The sequence below is a fragment of the Cyprinodon tularosa genome, unplaced genomic scaffold (genome assembly GCF_016077235.1).
Source record: "Cyprinodon tularosa strain WSP-4 unplaced genomic scaffold, ASM1607723v1 ctg156, whole genome shotgun sequence".
Classification (NCBI taxonomy): Eukaryota; Metazoa; Chordata; class Actinopteri; order Cyprinodontiformes; family Cyprinodontidae; genus Cyprinodon; species Cyprinodon tularosa.
In genome coordinates, this window is record NW_024038395.1 from 1,113,194 (window position 1) to 1,120,857 (window position 7,664).

The window sequence follows — 7,664 nt, forward strand, 5'->3', positions numbered from 1 at the left end:
TCAGAGCTTGTCTGCCTGGCTGTGTGTTTCCTGGACGGGGCTGTCTGTGGAGCTGGTTGACAGTTTCCTTTTATATTTCTGCTTCTTTCTGTATCTCTGCTTCTGTCTCCTTGAACCCCAGTCGGCCTGAGCAGATGGATTCTGCTGGAGATTTCTTCCTGTTAAAAGGGAGTTTTTCCAATCCACTGTCGCTACAAGCATGCTTGGTGTGAAGGATTGTTGCAGAGTCAATCGGTCAATGCAATCAGCTTGTTTTTCTTAGATAGAAAACTTTGAACCGATCTGACTGAGTGTTTTTGAGATGACATGTTGTGAATTTGCGATATATAAAAAAACTGAATTGAATTTGTATTTTTTAATGATACGTACATACATACATACATACATACATACATAGATACATATGACATCAGATGTAAAATGATCAATTCATCATCTGTGAGAATAAACATTTACATTTACAAATAAAGAAGCTTTAAAGTTTTTTTGTAACTGCCTTTAAACAAGAAGTTGAAGAAGATGAAAATGGAACCATCGATCAAACTTTATGCTGCGCATGAAAACAACAATGTTTAAAACAATATTTCAGCAAAGATGTTTGATCAGTGGTTTCGCTTTCCTCTTCTTCTTCTTTATTGGCTTTCAGTGAACAACTTTCACGTGCATTATCATCACCATTAAATAAGTAGTACAAAGCTTTATAAATGTTGGGGGCATCCACGAGGTTAGTGTGGCAGATTTACATAATTTTTTATTATTAATTATAATTCTTTATTTGTATTATATGTTTTGCAAAGTTGAAACTTTATCACTTTTTTCAAAACTTTAAATTCTCACAGATAAAACATCTGACCAGTGCATGCAAGACCTGATAAGGGACAAATAGAAATCTTAAATTTATTTACATTTATTGAATACATTTATAAGTTCAGTCACTAATGCATATGTTTTAATGACAGTTATCTTACACCATATGGAACTCTAAATTTAAAAGAAAATTAAAAAGGTGAGTCATATTGGATAGAAATACAGCTAAATGGATAAACCTGAACAAATAGTTGTGCTTATGATAGAAGAAACCAAGACCAAGTGTTTCATTTATAGAAGTAGAACCTGTAGTTGCTGGCAGCAACATCTCAGTAGCTCCAGGATTGTGTCCTGCGAAGGCAGCATATTTCTCTTCATTAATAAGGCAGAAAAAGAATATTTCTAGATTTCTCTTTAATACAGTTGCCAGACTCACACTGAGCTATAGCTCGACTGAAGCCTTTCTTCAGCTTGCTCATAAAAATAATGATTTTATGGTATTCGTTATAAACAAAATTGGTAATATCAAAAGTAAGTTCATTGGCACCCCTCTAAATATTGTTTATCTCTGGAAGGTGAGGCAGCATCACATTAACTATAGACCCTGAACATTGTTTGGACCGATTTGTTCCATTTGAAAAATTATCTTCATCTAAGCCTTCAGCTTGTATCTTAAGATCCAATTCCAACCAAGTTATTGAAGGAAATATTCCCTCTGATTTCTAACTCTGTTTTATGTACGATTAATCTACACCAGTTACAGGAATATGTTCTGCAGGCTATTAGGGTACGTTGCTGTAATTAAATATTTGCCTAGAAACCTTCTCTGGATATAGACATTATAGATATTATCAATTATAGAACCTTATCTTATTTTCTCATCTAAAATTCATGAAACAATAGTTGCTTTAAAAAGTGTCTGACCACTTATACATCAATTACCTTTTTGAAGATTTCAGTCTGGTTATAGCGCTCATCATAGCACTGAAACAGGACTTGTGAAAGTCACTAATGATATTCTCATGCACCGTCTATGGAGAAGCCACTGAAGAAAATGTGTTGTTGTTTAACAATCCTCTGAAGAGGATGCTCATGAGTGTTCATATTTTTCTTTACTTTATAAAAGAATCTAGGCAGAGATTCTAGAGTGGTTACTAGAACAGAGCCAATGTTCTTTATCAACTTGTTGACCTTTTTTAGGGTCAATTGCTGGGATGCTGCTACCCCAGCAGATGATGGCAGAAGAAATAACACTCCCCTCAACAGACTGATAGAAAATACGCAGCATCTTGCTGCAAACCCGGAAGGATCTATGCCTCCTTTTCTCTCTTCTTGACCTTAAATTGCCTCTGCATACTACTAATTAATTCCCTGATTCCCTTCTTAAAAGCTTGTTTTTTCTAGGGTTTGGGGTTCGTATAACTTGTTTCTTAAAGATCTCACTTTGCCCATAAGGCTATTGGAAGATATCACTTAAATTTCATCTTCCTCTCTCTTATACTTGCTCCTGTTCTGCATCCCTGGTGTCTCCTTTTGAACTCAGCTGATACTTGCAGAAGTAGATTAAGTATAATTTCCTCATTAGAGATGTTAATGAGCTGCTCCTGAGTGTAAAATAGATTTGCTACTGTTGCTGTGGTTACTTATCATAACAAGTGCCAAAAACGGAACAAAAACATTTTGAAAATCCTCCCAGTTTCAGAGCATTCAACAACACGGGCAAAAACCATCAGAAAAAGAAACTCTGATCCAAAAATGGAGGAATTAAAGTTTTGTTAAAAAAGAATATTAGAGTCAAGCTAGCAGAGCTACTTCAACAAGCAACGCAATTCTAGAACTTTGCTACTCAGGACTTGAGATTAAAATCCCACATCAACGAGGCTTCTAGAATTTCCTTCTTTCATCTCCGGAATTTAAAAAAAGGTAGAAATATCTTGTGATGCTGAGAAACCAGTCCATTCATTTGTTACTTCAAGGCTGGAGTTTTGTAATTATTTACCGTCAAGAAGTCCACAAATGGTAGTTAAAAAAAAATAAAAATGCTGCAACTACAGTTCTGGTTACTAGTGGCTACAGTTCTGGTTACTAGTGGCTCCTAGAATTTCTAAAATTAGAATTAGAGGCAGATCTTTTAGTTATTAGGCTCCTCTCCTGGGGAACTGTTTACCAGTTTTAGTTTTCAAGGCAGACACCCTGTTTACTTTAAACTTTTAAAACAAGGTATTAAACATTTTTGATAATGCTTATAGTTAGAGTGGCTCAGGTTATCCTGAGTGATATCTATGATTATGCTGCTATAGGCTTAGGCTGCTGGACAACATAGGGATCACTTTTCATTATTCACCTTCATTCTATGTGCAGTATTTGTTAGTTCAACCCCTAAATCTATGTTCTCTCTGCTTTTTCTCATCAAAGTATCTTCATCTGGTGTGGTCCTGTTTGGCTGTGAAACTTCTGGGAAATGGATTTGACTGTAATCAAAACCTTCGATTACAGAGGAGAAAGTCTTGTTTTTTTCAAGAAGCTATGAGTTCAGTTTTTATTGTGACTAACTGTATGTGCTCTATTTCATTCCTTTGACATGAAACTGGCTCAGAGTTTACCTGTTTAACTGTTTCTTTCCTAAACAGAGCCACTCATGGGGCTAGTTTTTCGTTATCTTTTCTAACATTGACAGTATTTATAGATCAGTGCCTCAATGTCCCACTAGTATGTCTGCTTCTCTTTTTCCATGAACCCCTAATCAGCCTCTGCAGAATGTCACACTGATCCTGGTTCAACTGGAGTTTTTCTTCTCCACTGTTGCTGCATGAATAATCTGTGTAAGGGATTGTTCTATAGTCAACAACCAAATGCACATCCAGAAGGAGCATGTCCAAAGTCAATGACTCAAAAAAATCATATTCCCTTAGGTGGAAAATGTTTTGACCAATCAGACTGCATGATCTGACTGAATGATCTCTGCAAATTGCCATCATGTGTTTTAAACTGGTGCTATATAAATAAGCAGAGTTGAATTGTGTTAACTGTGCATCAGGTCAGATGTAGCAACTATGAAGAGAAAAAGTTAAAATATCTGCAAGAAATGCAAATTGGAAAGTAGTAGAAGAATTTTAGAGAGTGAGGAAACTCAGTCTTTATGTCCTCCAGCAGCCTAAGTCTATAGCAGCATAACTACAGAGATACAACTGGTAGAATAACACGAGTACGTAGCTATAATTATAAGCCCTTTGCAAAGGCTTAAGTAGTCCTAAAGCTATTGTAAAAGCACTGAAACTCTAAGGTGCTTTCAAGTCAGATTAAAATTGTTTAGAGTGGCATTTGACTGTGCCATCTAAACATTATTATTCAAGTTTTCAGTCCAGTTTTCCTTTTATTTTCTTATCAATAATTTGTTATATTTTTTAATGTAATCATGCAATGTCATCATTGCAATTACAACTTCTCATTAAATCAATTAGTTGATTGATAATTATTTTCTTTATTTATTAAAATTCGTTAAATATTCAAAATACATTTATGTCATGAACTGTACTTTTCCTACTATGTGTAGTTTTCTTTTTTGTGTACAACACTTTGAGTTGTCTTTCTCTCAGACTTTCTTGCATAAAGACACTTGTCATGGGTTGCCTTGTTTACTGTTAACAGTAAGTTTGTACTTTGGGCTCAAATTGTATGTTTGTCCAAATGGAGAGGTTCCTGATAACTTCAAGATCTCCCTTACATTCTAATTGATTAGATAAGCTCAATGGTTATACCTGTATTTTGTGGACTTTCTGGTGGTAAAGATTTACAAAAGTTCAGCCTTAAAGCAAAAGATTCATATCATTTTTCATAGACACTCTTGGACAGGATATTTCTAGGATTTTACTTTCAAGTAATATTTCAGAGGTTTATGAATTATATTTGGGCAAGGCCAAAAATTGATGTATAGAACTTTTCTTGAATCTTTGATTTTAGGTTCCAGAGATATAAACGTTCATAAACCCAAATCAAAATACTAATTTGGACTAGAAGCAGCTTTATGCTCATGTATGCCGAACAAGAAAAAACAAGTAAGCACCTAACGATTTAAAACCCATATTCAGTTATTCAGAGATTGATTCCAAAGCTTACTGACCTCTAAACTAGCAAAGAAAGATCATTCACTTGCATAAATTATGTTCCTGAAAAATGTCTGGTGCACAAACTCTAGCTGAATTAAAAGGCCAATTTCATCCCTGGGCAATTTCAGTCAGTGCAAAGTGTGTTAATATACAACTAATTACAAATCAATCAAAACCAGATGGAAAAAATAGACAATTTACTTCTAAAAAGTAAAAACCCATGGTAGAAAGAAATGCAAAGCAGCCCCAGTTGTAACATGACAACAGAGACGTGAAAAATGACTGAAGAGACATGTGAAGAAAACTCGCCCTGTGGATCAAATCAGTCTGATCCGTCCACATAAGACTTATAGTTCACCTCATAAAGCATTAAATAGTAAAATCTTTCAGACATTTACAGAAGGGCAAAAAAAAAAAACTGTCAAAAATGCACCCCTAGCATGAATAGCCAAAATCTATCCTTGTTTCATTGCCAACTGAGAAGCGAGAACATTTGGGTTGTGTGTTATTTTGTTTCTTTCTTTATTTACCTGCTACTGTTCAAGAAATTGAAGAAACCTCGACAAAAGCATTCAAAGCTACTGTTTAAATGATTTGAGATCTTCCTTGTCCTAGCTGGATGATCTGGTTGACATGCAGCACCTTGGCACTTGCTCTTGGCAGTGGCTGAATCACATGAGGAGGACGATCTAATGTGCTAGAGCAACGCGCTGTCACCAAAAGTCAAGGCTGTTTAAAGCAGATAAATCATGTCACATGGAGGGCCGATTTCTCTCCCTTCTGCAAAGTTCTGCAGCAGGCATGGTGTCAAGGTTTTTCCTTTTAGGCACTCGCTGATTCAATCAGTCACTCTGGAAATGTGTTTGTGTGCTTAGTGTGCCTGTAGTCATGAAACATATGTGAAGCAAGCTTAGGAGAAAACACAATGATAGGTTGTGAATGGAAAAAGCAACTTGGGTCTAAAGTCAAACATGAAAATGGGTTTTTAAAACATTTTTCTTACTTTTTGTATATATTTCAATGGCACCCTGCCAATGAAAAAAGGTCAGGCAACATATTGAAAGCAGAGTTACTCTATGAGTATCTATCCTTGAAATTCTTAAAGCTCTACAGCAGCTCTTAAACATCCATCAATGCAACCAGCAAGGCTTGTTTGGCAGCAGGTATATAAAGTTGTGGTTTCACAAACACTGAACGTTCTGATCAACAAGCCCGGTGGTTTAAAGCTGGTTATTGAAATGTCAAAAAAGATGATGGAGTGACTAAGAGTTTACCGCCACTATGGTAGCATTGAAGGGTTGGTTTGGATTTTTGGATGTAATGGTTTGTGGCAATTGTATTGGTAACAGTTTACCTGAAGTAGAAAGCTGTGAGATCACCACAAACTTGGTAAAAATTAAAATAAATAACCAGACAAGTGTTAGGCTATAGGCTAGTCCAATATGCTTCCTCTTCAAGGTAACTTTAGCAATTTGAAACTAATCAAACCTAAAAGCTCTATATCAGAAGGCAAAAGCAGGGGTTACCAATTTTTTTCTTATGCCACTGCCTCCTAAAACAGCTTTAGCTTCTTGTCAGGGTCTCCCCTTTGCAAACTGTGAGACAACGCTACAAAATATGTAAAGAAAATTTGACTTTTAAATATTTTAATAGCTTTCGTCGCTATATATTTACTATAATATATATATATAGCCTAACCACGCTCCACCGCTCATCAACAGCTCAGCTGTAGAGGTGGTCAGCAGCACCAAATTCCTGGGGGTGCACATCACAGACATCTTAACCTGGAATGTAAACACCACCTCACTGATCAAAAGGGGACAGAAGCACTTCTTGCCGAGGATGAGGAGAGCCCACCTGTCCCCACCCATCCTCACCACCTTCTACAGAAGCACAATATAGAGCGTTCTGACCAGCTGTCTCACTGTGTGGTGTGGAGGCTGCATCACCTCAGACTGGAAGAAGGTGAGGAGAGTGGTGAGAACAGCAAAGAAGATCATCGGGGCTCCTCTTCCCTCCATTAAAGACATTTAATTCCAGCGCTGCCTGTCCCGAGCCTGTAATATCATAAATAACCCCTCACACCCTCACCATGGATTGTTCTCCCTGCTTCCCTCTGGAAACAGGCTTCAAAACATCCGATGCAGGTCCACCAGATTCCATAACAGTTTCTTCCCCACTGCCATTAGACAGCTGAATGTAGTGTAAAATGGGTTATTTTATTTATATAACAAATAAATAAATAATGTTAGAACTGTAAATATACAGTCATATGTTTAGATTACTTTTTATGTATTTATTACTGTTTTCAAGGCTGCACTTTAAAAAATGAGCTGTCTAGAGTCTAGAGCTGTTTAAACAAAATTTTTTTTCGCTTACACTCATGTATACAAAATGGCAAAATAAATCTGTCTAAGTTTAAGTCCACAAAATTTATTTTATTCTTAAACTAACTAACATTTTTAATGCCAACTTTTTTCCTTTTCCAGTGTTTTTCATTACACTGTCACAAGTACAGAGTAAGGAATTATCTCTCTGCATTTAACCCATCCCCTTGGGGAGCAGTGGGCTGGCATGGTGGGGTGCCCGGGGACCAGTGTGGGTTTAAGGGTCCTTCTCAGGGACCCAGAGTGGCAGTCTGTGGGAGTGGGGCTTGTCTGGATTCCAAGCGCACTACCATAACAAATAGGCCACCACTCCCTACATCTCACATTCCTACTTAATAAAAAACGTTTCAACAAACTCTCTCAA